The sequence below is a fragment of the Chanodichthys erythropterus genome, chromosome 19, assembly GCF_024489055.1.
Source record: "Chanodichthys erythropterus isolate Z2021 chromosome 19, ASM2448905v1, whole genome shotgun sequence".
NCBI lineage: Eukaryota > Metazoa > Chordata > Actinopteri > Cypriniformes > Xenocyprididae > Chanodichthys > Chanodichthys erythropterus.
The window spans coordinates 17,715,324-17,739,656 of NC_090239.1; the positions used below are offsets into that span (position 1 = coordinate 17,715,324).

The 24,333-nt window shown below is 37.5% G+C and overlaps 1 protein-coding gene across 4 annotated transcripts in view; it reads left to right on the top strand.

The window, feature by feature from the left end:
- thrab (thyroid hormone receptor alpha b) overlaps positions 1-24,333 on the top strand; it is a 180,239-nt gene that overhangs the window by 63,710 nt on the left and 92,196 nt on the right. For all 4 annotated transcript variants that reach the window (XR_010892613.1, XM_067368822.1, XM_067368825.1 and 1 more), the window contains exon 2: positions 8,521-8,595. The gene's annotated coding sequence lies outside the window, so the exon portion shown is untranslated. The remainder of the gene's footprint in view (positions 1-8,520; positions 8,596-24,333) is intronic.

Here is a 24,333-nt window from a genome sequence, read left to right on the forward strand (position 1 = left end):
ATATCGACTAGTGTCTATGAATATTAAACCACAAAAAGCCTGTCTGTTCAGCACGTGTTTGTGTGAATGAACAGCGCAGTTTCATCTACTACGCATACTCAAGCACTCGTAATATTCTTGGTGTTTTCAGCTTCTGCTGTCTCACTAGATGAGGACACTCCACATGAACTTTATCTCCAGAGCTGCTATGAGTCACTTCATAAGCATTTCACCATTTCATTTGAAAAAAAAAAATATTGTTTTATAAAACTATACACACAGAACCTCAAATGTCTTCACTACAACCCTGGAAAATAAGTTCAGTTGGTAACTTTTGTAAAAATGTATTTTTTTTACATATTTGTTAAACCTGTCATTATGTCCTGACAGTAGAATATGAGACAGATAATCTGTGAAAAAATCAAGCTCCTCTGGCTCCTCCCAGTGGTCCTATTGCCCTTTGCAGAAATACACCGCTCCCGGTAAGAAACATCCAATCAGAGCCAGGAGGAGTGTCTTAGCAGTGTCAATTAAGCTCGTGTGCGCGCTGATCACACACCTCTCATGCACAGCGCGTACAGGCATTCAAATTCAAGATTACCGGTGTGCCGCAGCTTTGCTTATGCCGGACAAACAATCCAAACTGCCAATTCCTCGAATGGCACCTGCTCACAAAATAAAGACGGGTAAGCGGAAAAAGACAGATGACGATGATAAAAAAAGCCAAAAAGAAAGAATTAGATAGAGCCCGAAATAAAACGAGGGTAAATATCGGAGCGGCTTTTCCGAGGTGGAGGGAGCTACGTGTCCTGAAAGGATTAAAAACCAATGCAGGGTTAGCCACATTTCTGCTTGACAAGTAAGTATCCCTGCTTGATTTGTTTAATTTTTTAAGAACTACACAACTAAGATCATTTCAAAACAGGCCTGCCCGTCCTCTGCCTGATGCTTCCTCTTCTCCCCACCCGTTGACTCCTCGAAGTTGCTGTGGGTGTGAATTCCTCATCTGAGCCCATTGACTCAGTGTCAAAACTCTAGCCGCATAACATACAGATAAAATGTCACGCACTGTGCAAAGAAACTATTGAAACCTACTAATTCACTGGCTTGTCATGTTGCTGAAATAATGTACTAGCAAACCTTATTTAGCATTACTTATCGATAGAATAATTACCTGAATACTGTAACGTTAGTTACCGTTATATTATCTTACTAGCTATTTATTACTTATAGAAATAGTGCAACATCATATAGTTACATTTCATGTATTGCAAAATACGTAATGTTTTGAGGACCAAGTATGGGCAGGCCATAGTCAATGTAAATCATATTGTTGATGTTTCGTCTGTACCAGTGAATGTGCCATAACTGTTTATCCGCCTTACTAGCCTGCGCGTTTACGGCAAGCTCCGTTGTGATGGGGGAGGAGCTGTGGAGGGAGGGCTGTAGCGCAGCATAGAGCAAGGGGGAGTGACCTGTGAGTTGTGCTTGTTCAAATTTTCAGTCTAACTCTGCGTTCACACCAGATGCGACTTGCGCGAATAAATTGCGCTATTCGCAATTTATATATATATATATATATATATATATATATATATATATATAATAAATATATATATATATATATATATATATATATATATATGAAGAGTTTCGTTGCAAAACGAGAGAAATCCGTTTTTAACATTTTTGTCAAAACATGTTTATTATTATGTTATCATGTTATTAGTTTTATGGTGCTACTTAGCTGTATTTTTTTAAGTTATGAAGGTTTAAATCAAAACAAACCAACTGCAGTTGAATTGATATTAATTGGAATGCACAACCAAAAAACAAGATTTTTGAAAAATTAAAAAAATGGATTTATCTCGTTTTGCAACGAAACTCTTCATATATATATATATATATATATATATATATATATATATATATATATATATATATATATATATATATATATATACCTCAAATTGAGTAAAGACCGTTTTTACAACTTATCAGATTGTCCGACCTCCTCACTCACTTTCTTTCAAACTCGATCCTTTTTATTTCTGTTTCTATAAATGTATGAAGATGTACAGTGACAATGATTTTGTCCTCCATTGTTGTTTCGAATTTCTGTCTCAGCTCGCTACGTCACGTCACTACTAGAGCAAGCTCCTGATTGGTTAATGCAGCGCAGAAATTCGCCAAAGTTCAGATTTTTCAACTTGCGCAATTCGCGCGAATCACGCGTTAAGCGCATCAAACGCCCGAATCGCTCAATTCGCACTGCGTCATTCGCGCGAATTGTGCCGCAGGATGTCAATTCACGTCTTTGCATTGACTTAACATGAAAATCACTCGCGCTTACCGCTTCATTCGCGTCCGGTGTGCCATAAGTCAACGTTTTCTAAAAACTCCCTACTGCAGCTTTAATTTAAGAAATTGACAAATATATTTCTATTGTACAGTACAAATACTTTTTAAAGTAATAATACAAACAATCAATACAGTATATTAAAATATTATTTTTAAGGATTATCACATAATATGAAACAAATTTTCAGCAATGTGTGATTTGGTTGGCGGGGCTAATGGCGCAGTGATGTAGAAGTAAGTGTTGAACTTCTTCTGCAGAGGCAGTTTGTCGTCGCACTATGATGTTAAAATGAAAATTGCCCCAAGATTTACTCACCCTCAAGCCATCCTAGGTGTATATGAATTTCTTCTTTCTGATAATATAATATAACATATAGGCCTTCTGAAGCAAAGCGATGTGTTTGTGTAAGAAAAATATCTATATTTAACAAGTAATAAAATAAAATATCTAGCTTCCGCCAGAGCGCCTTCTGTATTGAACTTACGAAGAACGTGTAGGCTAACACCTCTCACAGTTCAAAACGCTTAAGCTTTTTTTCTAAGTTGAATATGGAAACTGGTCTGGCAGAAGCTAGATATTTTACTTTATAACTTGTTAAATATGGATATTTTTCTTACACAAATGCATCGTTTCGTTTGAGAAGGCCTTAATCAAACCCCCGGGGCCGTGTGGAGTATGTTTATGATAGACGGATGCACTTTCTTGAGCTTCAAAGTCGTTGTCCCTGTTCACTGCCATTATAAAACTTGGAGTCAGGATATTTAATAATATAACTCTGATTGTGTTCATCAGAAAGAAGAAAGTCATATACACCTAGGATGGCTTGTGGGTCAGTAAATCTTGGGGTAATTTTCATTTTGTAATGAACTAATCCTTTAAGCTTTCTGGGAAAGAGATTCAATTAATGTCTGAATTGAGCAAACCCGAAACCTGCCTCTGATTAGATGTAAATAATTACACCATGTGTGCTTTTATGTTGTTGTTTTTTTATGTGGCGTATGTGTGATAAAATTCATAGGGGCATGTAGGTGAGGCTTGTGAAGGTGTGGCGACGTAATCACAATTGCAAATCTAAATAAAATAGCAGCTAAGTCACTTGGAGAGGGACAGACAGACTGTGTTTTTATATAGAGCACTTTACAACTCCTCACTGTAAATACAGGCTTCATTCAAACATAAGCCTCTGATAGGCTGTTTGGTCGGGAATGTCTTCTGCTTGTCTCAGTGTGTGTTTATGTGAAAGCTGCTGAGTGTGGTACAGGATCTGAAACCAGGGTTTAGGAAGCGTTTGATGTTGCTGTGCACATTCATTATGAAGCTCTGCACATTCATGTGTACTTGAGGTTAGTATGGTTCATCAACTACAGAGAACATCAGATATAGTGTACTCATTGTAGTTGTGCTGTTTTTGTTTTATGTGTGTGATTTAATTTTAAAACTGCTTGCTGCAAATCTGTAACATCCCATTGCTTTGTGTTGATGATATTTATAGCTTTTCATTGTCCCCAAAATGAAAGAAATCCGACATTTGGATTCTTGTACATTCTGAAGAAAACGTGTTCAGGCACAAAGCAAGGCAGGACATGTAGAGATCAACAGGCCCAAAATAGAACAGCCTGCCTATGTAATTAAACACAGTATTATGGAAAATCTTTAAACATGCACACTTACAGTAGACACAGAAATTATTGAACATTATAGGACATTAATAGAACAATGGTGTTTTGTTTTTATAACAAAAAATTGGAAATGTATATTTGAAAATTTCAAATATTCCATGTAGTTTCTCAGTGAACTCTTTCCCAGCCATTTACAAAATTTTCCGTCATTTATGACACAAATCTTCCCCGACATTGACAGAATTTTCCAGCAATCCATGTTTTCCCTGTTATATGGTAGGGGGCGCTATTATGCATTTTTTATGTGATTGAACTGTGCGTTCGCACCGCCGCCGGCGAGAGTGTCAAAATTCGCCTTGGCTGCCCTGCCAACAACGCTGTACTGTGCATTCAAACCGCCGTTGGCGGGAGGGTCAAACTAAATGACAAGTTGTGGCAACCAATCAGAATCCTCTCAAGCGAGGACCTCTACATTCCGATTGGGTGCCGCTGAATTGTGTCATAGCTCATTACTAGGGCTGTAACGATATGCGATATGAAACCGAAATCGCGATACGCAGGTCCACGAACCTGTATCGCGATGTGAGAAGGCAAAATCGCGACACCCCTTCCAACTCCCAGAGTTATCCTTCCTGTCCAGATCCAATGCTACCACATTTTTAAATTACAATAAGTATTAGGGGTGTAACGATTTATCGTAGATGGTGTGTCTCAATCAGCTCTCTAGTTCAGTAAGTGTTTCGGGCACACATTGAATCTTGCAAGCAGGTTTAAACGTTTCTCATGTCAGTCTCTTGCATGGTCGCGTGAGAAAAGTTGTGGCTTTCTTTCACCGCAGTGCACAGCAACAGCTGTGCTCACAGAAAAGCAAAAGACGCTTGCGATGCTTTGCTTTAAGAAGTTCTGTGGGGCCGTTCACATATTGCGTCTTTTCCGCGTGCAAGTCAGTTATTATTTTCAAATGTAGCCGCGCGGCAGGCGCGCTCATAATGGGATCGACGCGCATGCAATTCTCAACTTCTCAGAATGCCGCAAGCACACCGCAGGTCGTGTGACAAGAATCAACCGATCAGCTATGGCCTTTCCGTAACAAAACATCAAAAGCTCAGGCGAACAGCTGATCATAGCTGTACATGGTGGTTTTTATATCTTATCTCCATCAATATATCTCGTAGTAAAACTAATGCAAGGGCTAGAAATCATTTATCCTTTGCAGAAACATCCTGATCCTTTTGGAGAGCTCAGTTCATGGTTGCATAGCAATGACCGATGCCACGGGAGCGCAAGCGCTTTGGAAAGAAGGAGAAGCGGTGCGGCCGCGCCTTCTATGCGTTTTTAGACGCAATATGTGAACGGCATAATTCTAAGTTCATGTTAAATTTAACTTTTTTTTTTTCAGTTACAGACAGCCCTATTCAACTGTTAATTTGAATACAGAAGGTTTTTATTAAAATTTTATATTTATTTATTATATTGAAATGTGATCTTGTATGTACAACAAGGAAAATTATTGAAATTTGTTAATGTTTTTTTAATAAATCTTGTTTGAATTTCAGTTTAATTTTGTTCAAAATATCGTGATACGTATCGTATCTTGAACTCCGTATCGAGATACGTACCGTATCGTGACCTGAGCGTATCGTTACACCCCTACTCATTACCATAAAGTTGACCTGACTTCAACTCTCCTCGACGCTCTCACCGTCCAAGACGCACCGCGCCTCGCCGCCAGCTCACATTGATAATGAATGACTTCCTATCACTTTGACGCTCTTGCCGGTGGCGGTGTGAACGCATGGTTACGCACAGGTAAGCTAACGTGATAATCAAGCATTAAACGGTATACAAATCAAAACTGCCTACATTAGTGAATGAAATTTCGGCCCAAGAAAAGGTATAGAACTGTGTAAGCTTTGGTGTGTTGATGGACTCAATGTTTTAAACAAAAATGCAATTTTCTCTGCTTTTTGGTCAAAATGTTGCTTTTTTATGAAATTTGCCCACATTCAAGTGTTGATAAAAAAGAATGCATTAAGCTAGAATAAATCTCTGGCAGGAAAGAGTTGATACAATGTCAAAAATGATTGTAAAAAGTCCAAGAATTGGAAAATCTCTCTCTCTCTACAAAAAAAAAAAAAAAAAAAAATGAAGGCACAGTGGACTGTCTCAGATCTCGTACCTGGACATGGCAGGATCGGACGAATTTGGATGAGAGATAAATATACACCTTACCCCCTGATGGAGATAGCATGAGGATTTATTTCAGTGATCAGAGAGCTAATTCTGTTGGCTTTCAACTCGGTGGCTTTAGATCTGTTATCTATATCTAGTGAGCATCCATGCCAGAGCTGTAATTAAAACAAGGTCTCTATTGGCAATTTGAGAAGAAGCTTTTTAAAGAAAGAGCCCTTGCGTTTTCCCTCCTGCTCTCCCCAGAGAAAGCTAAACTTTCTCTGAATCTGGCATCTAGACTGCACTGCTGAATAGACAAAGTACCACACTTCTGTCATCAATTCATACATTCAATGAATCATTCAGCTGTAGTCATTGCAATGTGTTTTCATTCATACTTTCGTACAGTGTCGGCAGGAGACCAGTTTGCTGTTGCATTAGTGGTACTGGTCATTGAAAATTTTTTTCGTGTTTTTTTTTTTTTTTTTAGTACACAAAGACATCCATTTATGTGATTGCCATTCAGCTGACAACAGACTCAAAAAAAAAAAAAAAAAAAAAAAGAAAGAAAGAAAGAAAGAAAGGAAAAAAAGAACCACAATGACTTTGAAGTACGTTTCACACCAACATAGAGTAAAAAACAGTTCACCAGCTTCGCTTTAGGAGCAGGTATATGCAACTGTTTATACAAATGTTTCTTTTTTTTTCTTTTTTCTTCAGAAATGAAACGGAAAGTAATTTGATTAGAATAGCTGGATTGAGACATTGATGAGAATTTAATGTTAATTGGAAAGGAAAGGCCGCATGCACCGATAATCTAATCTAGTGGTTCTTGACCTTTTTGAGGTCATGGCCCCCTTTGTCTGAGACAATATTTCAAGACTCTTTTATCTAAAGGGGCTTTCGCACCAGAGGAACCTTTATAAAGTTCCTAGAACTAATGGCGGAAGTACCCGCTTTTTGGCATGTTTGCACCGCATGAACTAGGAATGATTTTATTCCTAGGAACGCCTTTTGGGGGAAGTAAATTAGTTCCTACTTAAGAGTAGGGTCTAACCCAGCACAGTAGGAACTACCAGTGATGTTAGTGTACGCTGATTGGCCAAACGTACGCAAAACATCAGCACTCAATATTTTTAAAAAAAGCTATGTACACACACAGTCAGGGTTGCACGAAAAAAAAACAGCCCAATGCAATTTTCTCCATTGGGTGGCCAAATTCTCCACTGAAATTGTACGTCTCGGGTGTGTTTAGAATGTGTTGGTGCGCCGAAATCGTACACACAGGGGTGGAAATCAACCCTGCAACAATTTAAAAATAACCCAATTCCATGGGAAAGCCACGGGCTTGGCAACACTGGCAATTTGTGTTTATATATGTATGTGTGTGCGTGTGTGTGTTTTGTTTGTTTGTTTATTTGTTTACTTATTTATTTATTGAGCTAACTGCTGCTGTTTTTTTTTTCTTTTTTTTTTCCCGACAGCCTAATCCTGCTGTCTGCAAAGCTGCTTTTAAAGTATGTGTTTTTTTATAAAGCAAAGTATGACTATATTGTTTGTAAAGGTTAAGTGCTTTCAGTCATACTGCACTTGCTCTTCAAGTGTGGGAGTTTGGAGTAACTACTTTGAGCAAACAGATAGTCTGATCTCTGACCTGAGCTAATCAGGCACAAATTTGGCATGTCAAAAGAGTCCTGCGCCTCCACTACCATTTACATACTCCCCAAGCCCAGATTTTCCCTTTTTGTCTTTTGTCCACTTGACATCCGAATTCAACCATCCTCGTTTGAATTGAAACAATATGACATCATCCCCCCCAAACGGTTTTGTTGAAATCAGATTACAAAACATGATTAACCCCAGAGGTTTAGACCTGCCGCCTATAGCGTTACTAGTCCACCACAAAAAAAAAAAAAAAAAGAAGAAAAAAGAGATGTGTAGGAGGAATGAGGACAATTTTTTTTTTGTAGCTTCAGGTTTTTACCCTTGCCTTATAATTTTGTGATGACAATGATCCACTGATTTTAGACATTTCAGGAATGTACATGTTAATACCTGTTGCAGACACTGGAATTCAACAAGATGACAGTAGCAGAATAGGTACCAACCCCCACTTAAAAAGGAGAACATAATGTTTTTAGAAATGGGTGCAGCGGTTCTTAGCAAACAGCTATCCGTGTTTTTCCTGTAAACAGCCTATTCACTGCAGGGATGGTATAGGGATGAGGGAGATTAGCTTTCCATCAAGATTAAGTAGTGGGGAAGAAGAAGAGAAGCCTGGGGTGGTTGCTTTTCTTTGTTAGCCTTTCTGCTGTGTGGCCTTGCCTGTTTGTTTTCCATATACTGCATTTGAACCCCTCTGAACAAGCCTCTTTTGATTTCTCGCAGGACGACGGTCTACAGTTCCAGCTAACCCAGGCCTGGGGAAATAATTAACCAGAAACAAAGCACAACAGGACACTGGTAGGTTCTGTGGCCTTCCCTCTTGTACAGTAGCTGACTATGCAGTATGTGACATGATCCATCAAAAAGAGCCAAAAGTTGCTATGGGCCACTTTTGTCTGTTTTGGGTTTTGTTATTTTTGTATTTTTATTATTGTTAAATATATTCACAATATTATAAATGGGTTTCATTTTTACTTAATTGGTTATTTTTGTCTTAATTTTATATTGCAGACTACTTTTCAATAGTTTGGTGTCAATAAGATTTCTTTGACGGAAATGAACTTTTATTCAGCAAGGATACATTTAATTGATCATAAGTGACAGTAAAGACATTTATAATGTAAAAAAACAAAAAAAAACTTTTTATTCATCAAAAAAGTGCAAAATCTACAAAAAGTGCAAAAAATGCACTATATTCATCAAAGAAAAAAAAAACTATTATTAATTGGCACAACCATTTCTATTGTGATGATAAGAAATGTTTTTTGCTTACCAAATTAACGTATTAGAATGAATTCTTAAGAATCAGGACTGGAGTTATGCCTGCTGAAAATCACAGGAAACATAAATTACACATTAATCTTGAAATGTGCTTTCTGGTACAGAATGACAGAAAAATGTTCCGTGTAACAGGTCACGTGTCCCTGAGTAACATATAGTCTGTTTCCTTGGCTCAACTTGGCTACCAAATAGGGTCAATGTGATTGCTTCTGGAAAAATTCACTCTTGTGATTTGTATTTATTTTTTTATTTTTTAAATTGAGAGATGGCCTGGTGGTCAAAAGCCGTGGTATAAATGGCATCTAGTTTCGCCATTCTTAAGAAGGAAATAAGAGACGCACATTCTTGGAATTCCAGCCTACTGTATGTCTGGCTGAAAAATGTGCCCCTTCCCAGCGACAAGAGTTTATAATACCTCCAAATGGAATTCAACACCATTTGAGTCTAGACTTGCAAACTTTGCTTTGTATTCATGTAGTGTATGTGATATGCAGGTTATCCTAGTATGACAGATGTCCTGTGCTGGGGTTTCATGCTGAAAAACAATTATGATATCATTTGGATTAGGAGGTGTTTTATGCACCTGTTTGCAGCAAGATTGTCCTATACTGAAGCTTAGCTGTGTCACAAATGAAAGCATTACGCCTCTTTCTCCCCCTCTCTACTGTCTCACAGGCAGCTGCTGTAGATGAAGCATAATTGCAGTGTAATCCTGGCCCTAGTCCGAGGGCTTTAGAAAAAAATGGCAGACTTGATAATACCAGCTGTTTGCTGTTGCACAGATGTTGGAGACAGCACCTGAAAAAAAAAAATACATCAGTTTCCAAAAAATTAAGCAGCACAACTATTTTCAACATTGATTATAACAAGAAATGTTTCTTGAGCACCAAATCAGCATATTAGAATGATTTCCGAAGGATTATGTGACACTGAAGATTGGAGTAATGACTGCCATCACAATCAGCTTTGCTGCCACAGGAATAAATTTTGTTTTAAAATAAAAAAAAAATTTAAAAATAAATTTTTTATATACAAACCCGATTCCAAAAAATGTGGGACACTGTACAAATTGTGAATAAAAACAGAAAGCAATGATGTGGAAGTTTCAAATTTCAATATTTTATTCAGAATACAACATAGATGACATATCAAATGTTTAAACTGAGAAAATGCATCATTTTAAGGGAAAAATAAGTTGATTTTAAAATCATGGCATCAACACATCTCAAAAAAGTTGGGACAAGGCCACGTTTACCACTGTGTGGCATCCCCTCTTCTTTTTATAACAGTCTGCAAATGTCTAGGGACTGAGGAGACAAGTTGCTCAAGTTTAGGAATAGGAATGTTGTCCCATTCTTGTCTAATACAGGCTTCTAGTTGCTCAACTGTCTAACAAATGTTTTCTATGGGTAAAAGATCTGGACTGCAGGCTGGCCATTTCAGTACCCGGATCCTTCTTCTACGCAGCCATGATGTTGTAATTGATGCAGTATGTGGTCTGGCATTGTCATGTTGGAAAATGCAAGGTCTTCCCTGAAAGAGACGACGTCTGGATGGGAGCATATGTTGTTCTAGAACTTGGATATACCTTTCAGCATTGATGGTGCCTTTCCAGATGTGTAAGCTGCCCATGCCACACGCACTCATGCAGCCCCATACCATCAGAGATGCAGACTTCTGAACTGAGCGCTGATAACAACTTGGGTTGTTCTTGTCCTCTTTAGTCCGGATGACATGGTGTCCTAGTTTTTCAAAAAGAACTTCAAATTTTGATTCGTCTGACCACAGAACAGTTTTCCACTTTGCCACAGTCCATTTTAAATGAGCCTTGGCCCAGAAAAAATGCCTGCACTTCTGGATCATGTTTAGAAATGGCTTCTTTTTTGACCTATAGAGTTTTAGCCGGCAACGGCGAATGGCACGGTGGATTGTATTCACCGACAATGTTTTCTGGAAGTATTCCTGAGCCCATGTTATGATTTCCATTACAGTAGCATTCCTGTATGTGATGCAGTGCCGTCTAAGGGCCCGAAGATCACGGGCATCCAGTATGGTTTTCCGGCCTTGACCCTTACATACAGAGATTGAGATTCTCTGAATCTTTGGATGATATTATGCACTGTAGATGATGATAACTTCAAACTCTTTGCAATTTTTCTCTGAGAAACTCCTTTCTGATATTGCTCCACTATTTTTCGCCTCAGCATTGGGGGAATTGGTGATCCTTTGCCCATCTTGACTTCTGAGAGACACTGCCACTCTGAGAGGCTCTTTTTATACCCAATCATGCTGCCAGTTGACCTAATAAATTGCAAATTGGTCCTCCAGCTCTTCCTTTATATGTACATTTAACTTTTCCGGCCTCTTATTTCTACCTGTCCCAACTTTTTTGGAATGTGTAGCTCTCATGAAATCCAAAATGAGCCAATATTTGGCATGACATTTCAAAATGTCTCACTTTCAACATTTGATATGTTATCTATATTCTATTGTGAATAAAATATAAGTTTATGAGATTTATAAATTATTGCATTCCTTTTTTATTCACAATTTGTACAGTGTCCCAACTTTTTTGGAATCTGGTTTGTATATACAATATTACAATTTTACTCAATATTTGATCAAATAAATGCATCCTTGGTGAACATAAGATATGTATTTCAAAACATAAAATCTTACTAACTTTTGTATATGTATTTATTTGTGTGTACAGCATGTAGGTTATGTATATATAAATTGGTACTGAGTTTGATTTTACAGCTTTCTCGCAAACCAGTCTACACTTATGGGTTTGTTGACTGCTCACATATGCTGGTTCATGCTACATGTCCCAGATTTTAGTTGTAAAACCAAACAATCCAAGTGAACTGTTTTGGTTAAAGTGAAAAATCACTGTAGAAAACAAGGCACACATTTAGAAAGGCAGGGTAGCATACAGATGCAAAGTTAATGGGTAGCCGTGAAGTTTCCAGAACTTTCCCTGCATAAAACACTATCTTAGGCCAGAATGATCTACCTTGTTGGTTTATGCTGTTTTGGTGTTAATAGTCTGGCAGGTGGGCTAACCCTAACCCTATCCCAGAAGTGGTGAAGCTGGTTGATCAGGGAACATTCTGGTTAAACTAGTTAGAAAAGTCTGTTTGGGACATCAGTATCTGAAACATGTGCTGCTAAACAGCTATGGTGGTGTTCTCTTTCTGTTTTCTTTGAAATTCTGAAATTGGTGTTGCAGAAAATAAACCAGAGCCAAATGTGATATGCATTTTCTTTGGCAGACTCTCAATGAGTAAGAGGCCCTGTACCTGTGTTATAGGGCTTCACGCTTTGGGGTTAGAGGGGTGTTTGGGGGAGCTAGAGTTTACAGTATATTTTTCAGTTACAGTCTAACGTTCTTAACACCTCATAAATTACACCTGCTGCGACGCCACCGAGGCCCGATGAACTTCAAGTACACTGAGGGGAAGTGAAGTAAGCAGTGAGATCTTTGTGGGATATTGCTTTTCTGTGACTCCCCCTCTCTTTCCTTGAGCTGCTTCTTTTCAAAATGCGATTGGTCATAAGATTGGATAAGATCTCAAGAAATTGCCTAGTTTGGACACAGTGAAAACAAAGTGGAGTGTCAATAAATCCACAGTTCCTTTCTGAGATGACCAGAGGTCACAGAGTTCTGAGGTTACATGACTTAAGTGTTCAGTGCTCAAGAGCCTGATAGTGTGTGTGTGTGTGTGTGTGTGTGTGTGTGTGTGTGTGTATATATAATATAATATAATATAATATAATATAATAAAGCAAAATAAACTAAGAAATTAATTTTTCTGTTAAAATATTTATTTTGTAAGGAAATGAAGTGTAATAAATATTCGAAAACGTGAAGTGTTCATATTCAGACAATAAAGAGTCATTTAAAACCACAGTTAATGGTTTTACCTGTGATGGCAAAATCAATCACAATAAGCAAATTGTCAAAAATGTTATTGCTCACATTCTCTATTATAAAACCTTCAAAATGATGTATGTTCAGCAAAATCAATTTTGAGAAAAATCTTTTTTTTTTTTTTTTTTCTGAAGGTTCCAAAACAAAATCACCTAGCAACCATACCTTAAAATCCCTGGTAAATCAATGTTCCCTCTAAGCTGCACGCTTGCGCGGCCATGCACTTCTGAAGCCGTGGCCGCGCAGAAAAAATAATTACCGCACAGAGAACAAATTTGTGGGGAAATCCATTTGATTGTAGTAGTTTAAATGAGAAACAATTACAGTGCTCTGGACAACCGCTATAGAGTTATTGTCGCTATAGAGTTAGAACCTGTGAATGCGGTTTACATGTTTCATAGAAAGAGAATGATTGCGCGCGTGTGAGCTGGCTGGCCCTAAGCCAAATAATTTGCGGTAAGAATACTGTCATGTTTACTGACATTTACAATCACACACCCACCACAGGTGTAGCTTGCAAACTCAAAATACATCAGTTATATACCTCCGTTTAAATAGATTTTTTGTGTGTGGTGGTGTGGGTTTCAGGGATGTTTAGATAACTATAAAAGAGTTAACGTTCAATTTTTAAAAAAAAAAATATTTAGCTATCAGATCTGTTTAAATGCTTGAGTTTGTTTTCACTTCATAAAATATTAAAACAAATGGAAGCATTTAAACTGATATAATACTGTATATCAGTTTAAATACTTAAATATTATATTATATTTTATTATATTATAATGTAAGCCTAATAAAAAATTTATCTCACAAGGGGATTGTTTAGGGCTCCTTGCCACGAAAAATCTTGAAACCTCCTTGTATATAAAATCTGGGAAATTCATAAGCAAAAAACATGTAATTTTGATGGTTTAACACTGTTCGTTGCTAATAATTGACTGTACAAAAACACATTATGGTTGTTCCAAACTATCATTGTAACTGCTCATATTATTAGAAAGAATTGAACTGTCCTGCAGGAGGACAGGAATTATTGTTTAATAGAATTTCTTGGTAAAGACTGGTACAGTTAATACAGCAATGTGAAAAAATCTCAAGTAACCTAAAATGTGCTTAATTTAGTGACTGAACTGCTTGTTTTCAAACATATTATTTAAAGTGGAACTCAGTAAGATTTGCGACGCTCCCCCTACAGGTTCCTTTACTGAATCACACTGTCGTAAATACTCCAAGTGCAGCTCTGCACTACAACGATTACAACGCTCACCAGCGCAGTAGTTTTGCAAATACAGTACAAGAAATCTCGACGGAGGTGGGCAATTTTCGAAATAGTCATAATATATACACTGTTTTTGAATAACCGTAAAGCATTTTGTCACACTCGTGTGAACGTGAACATGAAGCGAGATTGTGTCGGGTCGGCGAAGCTCAACTTGCAAGTGCTGTTTTTTGGCGTAGACGTGCCAGAGGGGGTTAGTGCTCGCCTCAAACACACCACTACATGTCAATTAACCATTGTAAGGACTTAGAAAACTATTTATGAAGGTAAAAAAAGTTACTTAGTAAAGTCCTGCTTTAATATATCACTAAGTTACATCAAGGGTCAAATAAAATAGAAACGGCACATTAAAGTTAAATGTTACAGTTGCATGATAAAACCATTTTTTTTGTGTGTGTGTTTACGTTCATTGTACAGGTTTGATATTAAGTATGTTTTTTGCTCAGGTGGCCAAAATGTGCGCTCAACAGAGAAAAGTTTTGCTCGGCAAGAAAAAAAAAATAGAGGGAACATTGCTGGTAATACCACCAAATTTGGCACAAACCAAGTCAAAACCCATATCTATAGGAAAAATATATATATACATATATTTTTTCCACGATTCCACAATTGTTTGTTTAACATTAATGAAACAGACAGCCAATATATTAGAACCTACTGTGCCAAATGGATCTAATATAATGTTACACATCAGATGTTTTTCCCCAACAGTTAACCAAACGTTCACTTATGACATTCTGAGTTCAGATTTTAGAATTCAGAAAAGTAAAATAATAAAATAATTCTACTAAATTCTACTAAAATAATCAAATTTAACTGAATTTTGACCAAATAATTATAATTAACTGCATAATTTAGTAAATAATCTTAATTACATCAACTCTCTGTCAGAACCAATATCAACACTATATGGTACCACGGCCGATAGACTGGTTGCTTTGTTGAAACAACAGCATAAAACGTGGTTGTTGTTTTTTTGTGCAGGAACATTGGATTCATCCCGCTGCTTTTATCATCCTCCTCTTCATTTTGAAGTTTCTAATCCACCAGGGTTTTGTTTTCCGTGCACTATACCTATACTATTCTTGTATGCGTCCTGGATCACTCACTTGCTTAAGAACCTTTACACTGCAGTGGCAGGCCAAACCTTTGTACCATCCCCCCACATGAATAAAATGTAAAAAATTACAAGGCGTTCTGAAGGAAAAGTACAGTACGTACTGTCCTGGGGCCCTCATTTCTCAAAAGTATGCAGCAGTGCAGCGTACACATGTGCAAGAGTGTTTCTGGCTTTTGACGCAGGTTTGTATGCTCAGACCTTCTACACACATCATTGATTTTTCTAACCTCTGCAATATGCCACTCTTACATCAATGAATGGTTTCCTGGAAGAAAAAATGATCCATAGACTGTCTGTGCAGCGCACATAGACTGAATTTCACCCCCATACCTCGGTTTCTTTTGCTCTCCTTCACTGCAAAGCTGCTCAGGTTTTCCTACAGCCTGTTAATTTGGGACATTAGGTAAATAGAGCAAGGGGAAAAGTAAGTGTCCCGTTGCTTGACACTTCCCTCCCACATTGTAGCATTAACAAATGTTTATTTGAGAGTTTTAGGACAGGCTAGTCTCACATAGCAGAATCTGTGACTAAACAACAAAAGATATTGTCCCCATTGCAACTTATTCTGACAAAGAATGCTCATTTAGGGTAGGGACACAACAAACCGACGCCAAAGAACTCACCTCGGGGAAATTTTTTTTTTTTTTTTCATATATAGTTGTCTATATTCGTAATTCAGAAAGGGGGACCGGCACTGCAGGCTGCAGATACACAAACCATAAAAAAAGCAGCAAGTTTTTGTTGTTTTGAATATCATTCATACTGATCACTTTCTATATTCCACTCGGCTCACGTTAATATTAAGCATTCGTAAAATTAGAACAGCCTTCTTCTGTCTGTACCACCTTGACGTGTTTGCTCACTGTTTTGCTGTTATTCTCGTGCTTCGATTCGTTCACTTAGCTGAACAGCCAGAGTTCTCTCTCTCGCCAGGCAGCCTGATGCTGATTCTACATGTTAAATCGGCCCAAAAAGACTCCATGCAGCCAACGATGCAGAACACAAGAAGAAAATTTAGTCGGCTGACGCTTAAAAATTATCCAACGTTGCCTAGCGGCCAATTGTCGGTTTGGTGTGTCCCAGGCTTTAGAAAAGAAGTGACCATGTGAGTGGCATATAAAATGACCAACCACAATTTTTGCTTTAAAAGTAGGGTACAATTTGTTTTATAAACACTGTCTTGTTATACTGGTTGAACACACACATCATCAACGTGTTCCATGCAGACACAGTCACAGAGCGCTGCAAACAAACAGCAGCCACCTTTTACAGTTCCTCCTGAATCAAAACAACAAGCTTCTGCTGTGTTCATGGCATGCCATGTACTAACCTTAATTATGAGATGGCAATCTGTGATGTTCTACCCATGTTCTACCTATCAACGCAGAAATTAATCTGCAGCAGTCAGGTGGTACAAGCAAGAGCTCTGTAAGTTGTTTACGTTCTTTATTATTGTAATGTTATGTGCTTTTGAGACATGATGTAATTTAATGTCTCGTGATGGTTTGCAGACATTGCTTTGTTTTGATATACATGTTTTGAAGGACAGAGAGTGCTCATAAAGGAGGGTGGGGTCACATGCTCATAGCTAGCTTGCTATTGCTAGCCTCTCTGAAATTGCCTACCCTACCTTTTAAGTGATGTTTAAGGACGAGAGTATCTGAAATTGGTTATACAATTAACTTGCCAAACTTGGACAAATCCAGTGATTATTTCATTCTTTAAGCAGTTTGTGTATCATTCTGTTCCTTGTAAACATGATTTAGTTTCCAGGTGGAAAAAAACCCAAAACATCCAGATCGTGCGTAAAGTCAGCCAATCAGATTAGAGCTTGCCAGATCGAAAAAGTACTCTCCATATGGGTACTGAATGTTGCGTGTGATGTTCCATGGGCGACAAAAGTTTGTTTTCAAATGTAAAACCAGAGTTTTTAAATGTGCGTAGGTTTTTGCCTATGTGTGCGCATGATCTATGGCGGTTGTGGCTATCCGGCCCATGGCAACTCTGTCAGCCCTGAGCTATTTGTGTCATGGAAAGCCGAGATTTCACGCTGGTTTGCTATCCACGTTGTGGTGCTGATATGAATTGCTCACTCTAAATTTTAAATGGCCTTGTGATTATAAATCCCCAGATCCATATTTTAAATGTCATTTGCTTCATTTAAAAGGCTCAAATGTTACCGCCCAGGGTAGTTTTAGTGTAAATAGCTCTTGTGCCCCTCTCCAGGTGTCTAATAAGCTTCATTATGAAAAGAAAAGTCACTAGTCCACCTCTTAAATGGGAACATACAATATTTTTAATACATAAGAAGGCAGTTGAAAGTGTGTGGTTTTTGCCCTTTGTTGAACGTGTACAATATGGCCCATATGTGCATAACCACTCTTAAATAAGATTGCATTATGTACAGTGTGTTTGAACTTCCATAGCCTGTAGGCTTGTATATATGTGTGTGTGTGAAATAGAAACTTTCTCTCTGTTTAGTTTATAAGTGGATTAGACATGAATGTGGAGACTTCCTGAGGAGCTCGCAGCATGGGATGCGCACAGACAGGGAGGTTAACGACAATCTCTTTGCTGTGCTCATGCGCTGAACCTTGTTAATTAAACTGTTGCTGCCTACATTTTTGACATTTTTACATTCTTCATTAAATATAGTTATTTTTTAATAACTGGAAATTCTATAGCAGTAATGTAGTATTAAAGAAATAATGACAAAATTATAAACAAGCTTGTTGGACAGTGAGGACACGCGTACGGTGCAAAACATTACTAATGAAATCACATTACTCTCAAATCAGTGTCACCCATCTGATAATGTTTCTTTGATAAGGTGTACATAATGTATACAAGATCAACAAATGTGAGATTTATTGAACACCACACATTTGTCAACTGGACAAAACTCTCTTAATCCACCCCTGTGTCATCTTTATTGTTGAGCTATGTTTATATTCCCAAAGTGACACATTTAAATGCACATTGTAAATATGCATATATTCTGCTTCTATTTAGAGATAAATAACTGATAAAGCCTGACATGGTAAAAGTAATCACCATAAATGTTGAGCTCTTATTAAAAATACTGAAAAATATTGACTTCTCACAAACACAACTTAGGTATTGCCACCCAAACGCATAAAGAAGACTGATGGGAATGGCAGAACATCAGAAGATATTAATCCACAGATGGAAATAATTTAGCGTGTTCTACTTTTTGAAGCAGAATGAATTAGTGTTTTCCCCTGAGAGGTTCATTTTGTAGTTAGTGACATCTGTTAAAAATAATCCAAGAGGCTTTACCAAATTTTGATTATTCATGTAGGTAGCTCAGTGCCAGCAATGTTGAATAACATCACAAGTACATGTGACAATATTCTAATCAGCCTATTATTTACATTTTGATACATTATATAGACTTAATAGTTCAAGAGGATATGGTGGATTGAATTGATCTCATTTTATTTGTTGTTAATGGTGCCAAATGTGTAGGATGCTGCATCCTCTCTGTTGGCAGTGATGGTAGGAGAAGATAAGGAAGCGGATTAGCACACAGAGCCTGTTTCTCTGAAACACATTAGTATGTTGTTTAATCAGTTAATTAGTTTGATTATGAATCTCTCACTCTGATACTCCATGATACACCTGCTGCTGCCACACCTGGACCTGCACAGAAGCATCCTCTCCCCTAGGGGTAGGCAGTATGACCAAAATGTTCAGGCTAATGGTAGATATTGTATTATATGTGTTTTCGCTAGATATTACCACCTCGAGTGTGCATTATTTTTTAATAATTCAATGGCCTGGGGTCAATAATTCTGCTTATCCTAGATTTACCATACCTCACAACATTGTTCAGATGATGCATTTCAAGACATTTGTCAGGTTTTTGTCCTTAAAATGCTCTTGTGTAGGAGTAATTTCTTACGTAGCCTCCGTTGCTAATTCCAAAATGTCATTTTAGAGCTAGTAATGGAGGCTTCAGCCACTGATTGCAGAAAAATGCAGTTGGAGAGAGAGAGAGATTAAGTGTATGTGCATTACCTCAACAGTGTTCGACAACATTGTCTACTAATAGCTTAACTATATGTTTATCTGCTCCAAGAACGGCACTGTTATTACCTCGCTAGTGATGTCATGTAGCCTTTAAGTTGTTAAATTATGGTAGGGTACAATGGGGCTAAAGGCACACCTTAAGAAAAAATGAGCTTTTCACTACTCTCAAAGTGTATGATTGCAGAAAAATATATATGTTTGTATTGAACATTGATGGAGCAACAGATTTTGTGGTTCATTTTGTTTAAAAATCTAACAAATTTATGAGGTGGCAAGGGGGCCCCACACATGGGGCAAAAGGCACACACTATTGATAATACTTTAGCTAAAATAAGGTTTTTAGTGATGTCTAGGTTAATACTTGTTCAAAAGATTCACTTTAGCAAAGTTTGTACTATTTTTTGTTTATTTTGGTAAATAAAAGAATCAATTTTTGTTCAATAAAAATACTGTCATTAAAATGTTAATGTAAAAAAAATAATAAATAAATAAATGAAAATACAGAAATAAAATTATTTTGAAAAGTAAAGATTCTGAAAACATTCCATAATATCCCATAATATTTCATATAGGTTTATAGAAGTAACAATAAATGAAATGTTATTATATGATTAATATCATAATTTTAAATATGATGTACTGTATGTGTCAATTTGAGTGGGAGAGCGGGAGTATGTGCTTTTCGTACATAATAAATTGTAATTTTGTGGCAAAAACGTGGAAATAATTTGTAAAATAATTTGTAAAAATAATGTTTACTACATTTATTTGCTTGGTCGGTGTCATTGTGAGTTTTGTTTCTTTTGCTGTTGTAGGCTGTAAGGCTGAAATCATTTGGCGAAGTGATATGGAATTGTAATGCGGTCCAGACCTGCCAAGAACTACTTTAACCGTGCTTTTCCCTGAAAGTAATTGCACACCTTAGAACGTTCGCCAACCAATCAGATTCAAACATTCAACATAATTAATTCTATTTAAATATAATTTATAATAACAACAAAACTAATATTATAATTATAATATTACTAATGTATATTATAAAATATTCCAAAGTTAAAAACAAACCTGTTAACTTGTGACCCAAACCACCTCCCCCCGCCCACCTAATGTACAAAATTTGCATACTTAAACTGAAATAGATAAAATTCATGAAGGCTTTGGTAAAGTAGTATTTAGTAGTAAAACACAAATGATTTAAAACAGGAAAACTTTTTAAAATAGCATAGATAAATATGATATATACACTGAATGCAGTTTTGATTAGCCACCTTGTACAATATTGTTGACTTTTCTAATATAGTATGAACGGTACTGCAAAATCTCATTTGACTGTTCGGTCCTACCACCCTGTTCTACTCTCTCCCATATCTTCCTCTCAAATGCCTTTTGCTGATTATGACCATAATCAGTGTTACCTGTACAGGTGTTTCCACCTCACCCCAACTACTCTACGGATGCAGTTCCTGTAGGGAGGGATTGGGGTCGTCGGATAAGAGCGAAGCTGAAATTCCAACCAGTTCATGATAGCTTTCAACTTTAACCCAGATGAAATACCAACAACAGGAAGACAATTAAGCCAGTCAGTGGTGTGTTACCCTGCCTCTATTTCCTTACATGGCCTTAAGAACAGCGGTGGCTAGATTCTCACTCAACAAATGCTTTTCATTTCACTCTGCTTCATGTACTGTTAGTTTCGCAAATGCTTATTTAATGTAAAAATCCCAATAAGAGTTGTTCAACCTCACAAACATGTTACCAGACAGGTCTTGGGAGCTATGGAGCCTGCATTCCCTCCTGAGTTAATATGTTAATTCTTACTGTTTGCTAAGTTGGATCATATCCCAAGGTAATATCATCTTCTCGCTTAATTAGACAAAACATAAACAGATTTAACCATTGATTGTGTGGCATATAGTATAACTACTGTAGATAGGTGGATGTGTAATAGTGTCTAGATCTCACAGATGGTGTTGTGATGCAAGTGGAGAGACAAGAACTTTTAGGTCACAAAGTTCTGAGCTTGTGGACTTGAGACGTGTGCGGTCCTGCCTCCATATAAATGTTGAAGTGTCTATATACTGTATACAATATACAGTATGTAGTGTCTGGGCAGGCATTTTCAATCATGGCAACTCTCAAAATAGTTTTAGCATGTTAATAAATATAGCAATGTTAATGTATTTGGTCTTGGCAGACTAGATTTGCAATGCTACTGTTGATTATTGCTCCTGCTGCTACTGCCAAACTGCCTCACAGACACTTTGCGGTGAGAATGTAAGATGTAAAGGCCCCTTCAAACCAAGAATGATAACTAAAGATACAGTCCAGAAATTGTTCTAATTATAAAAGAATAGAAGAGTCAACACCATAACTATAACGATAGTGATATAGAGGAACGATATCTTTGGGATCACTTTTTAAGAACGATTTTTTTTCTAGCTGTTGAATGAAAAAACTCTGACAGCCAATCAGATTTGAATTTAAGGGCTTGGGCATGGCAGTAGACATTTGCAGAGAAGTTAATCGCAGAGATCCAGAAAAATTCACCAGCTGTTTGACAACTAAAAACCCCTTTTCAAGGATACTTTAAAGAAAATGGATATATGGAAAACAATCTGTCATACCCTCGGAATAAATGGTGAGAAGTGTTAAAGGGTCAGTTCATCCAAAAATGAAATTTCTGTCATTAAGTACTCACCCTCATGTTGTTCCAAACCCATAAGACTGCCGTCTTCTGTTCATCTTCGGAACACAAATTAAGATATTTTTGATGAAATCCGATGGTATCAGATTTTGACGTCCAACTTTATTACAGTGGTTCAACCTTAATGTTATGAAGCGACGAGAATACTTGTGCGCAAAAACAAAACAAAAATAATGACATACGTGGTGAACTCAGTGCAGGCTTCCTTGTTTACGTCCGTATGCTAGGCTAAATAGTGTAAAATAAAATTACCTCAGATATTCAGCGCTAGTTTCGACAATATTGTCTTGCTTCCTTTGAAGTTGCAGTGAAAAAGACTAGGTGTTGTTTTATTCCACTATATTGACTACATCAGATAAATTCACTGGTCATTACACTAGCTATTCACTCGAAACTTAGCATGCTGATCACATCTGCTGGTTAAAGCCATGTAAATGCAACAAGAACAGCAAAAACATGTTCAATGACATGTACACACTTTGTACACACTCTGTGCGCAAGCTTAGAATAATCAGACCATTATTGTTTTAGGTGTGGACTCAAATATAGTTATCTTTATAGTTTATCATTCTTGGTGTGAACAAAGGCGGCTGCTACAGCATGAATAGTCATACACGGATTTCATAGCAGATCTAGGCAGGTGGAGCTGGGGGAGGTGGAGGGTTTCAGAGGATCTCTTGATAACTGGTTCAGTGTTTGCTATAGGCTTGTTCTGCAGCAGACTATTTAAATGTTGAGCAAGCAGTCTCAATGGCTGCAGGATCAGCTGAGCCAATCAGCTTGTAAAACTTCGCTGAAAAATAATCTAATACATGCCTTTTCTGCCCTCTGATATATCTTTAATAATTTTTAAAAAGCCTACAAAAAAGAAATATCGTTGACGGAAAAGGCGAGATGTAGTTAAAACTCTTTTGTAACTCTTTTTATTTAGTCAAACAAGGAGACAAAATATTAGACGGTTTTTAACAGGCCCCTACGTCTATGAACTTTCATGTTTGCGGTTGCCAGATGTGAAGAGTTTAAAATCCCCAGTCAGAGCTTTTCTTCACTCAATCATCATTGTATTGCATTGCATTATGTTTTGCTCAGTTTGGGCTATTGAATAAATGATACAAAACATAAAACACATTTTCAGTTTCTTCAGTTTTTATATTTTGTCTAAAGGTTTCAACAAGCTGCTCTATTTTTATGAAACTATTATTTCTGGCTTTACAGGGTTAATAGAGAACATTTTGAACTGTCCTCGGTATCCTAGACCATGTTCTCTGGTCTATTTCTCCTGAAAGTGAAAGAGATCTCTGACTCAGTACTTGCCTTTGGACAGTTGGGGATTCTCAGAAATGGCACGCTAACTCAGTCAAAGATCAAAAACTAAACCAAAACCAAAAGTGAACCTTCCGTTGCTGTGACAACAAAGCAGGATATGAAACCACTGTGCCGCAGGAAAGAGAGGACTTCCTTTCTGTGCACATGTAAATGTTTTAATGGGAGCATTTAGGGGGTGTGCCAGTGTTTTCAATGAATGCTTTTTTTAACCAGTAGCGCAGTAAATGTGTATCAGCTGCCTTGAAATTAGAAACAAGAAGGTGTGTGCTGCTCCAATTACCAGTGTGTAAAGGATACTATGCTGATAACTCCTTTTTATTGCTTACGTATCAACTTCCATTGACTTTGAGGGGTGTTAGAGAGCGACGTCTCGTTTTTCACAATGATTATTGTCACACCTTTGCAGTTCTCTTGCTCACACTGCATTCAACATTTTCTTGCAGAGTATCTTTCCATTTTTTTTTTTTTCTTGTTTTGACCATAAATATCTAAATTTATGCTTAAAAAAAAAAAAAAAAAAAGAATAAACTATTTACCAGTGGTCTTTCACTTTTTGCCCACTCTCATTGGCACACCTGTGTGTTTTCATGTGTAAGTGAGGGTGGCTATATATTTTGGCTCCTCAGTCTTGCAGTAAGGTGCTGCTGCCCTGTGCTCTTCCCCTGGTGTGGCCCGGGCTGGCGTGGACCGCGAGCAGCGTGTCTGCTGCCAGGTGGAGTGGTGTTTGCCTGGGCAGAACACGCCAGAGCGAAGCTGGCGGAGCTCCCAAAGGAGCAGCACTTTGCTAATCAGATCCTCTTCAGTGCAGGCTTTGCATCACAGCACAATGGTTCTTTCTC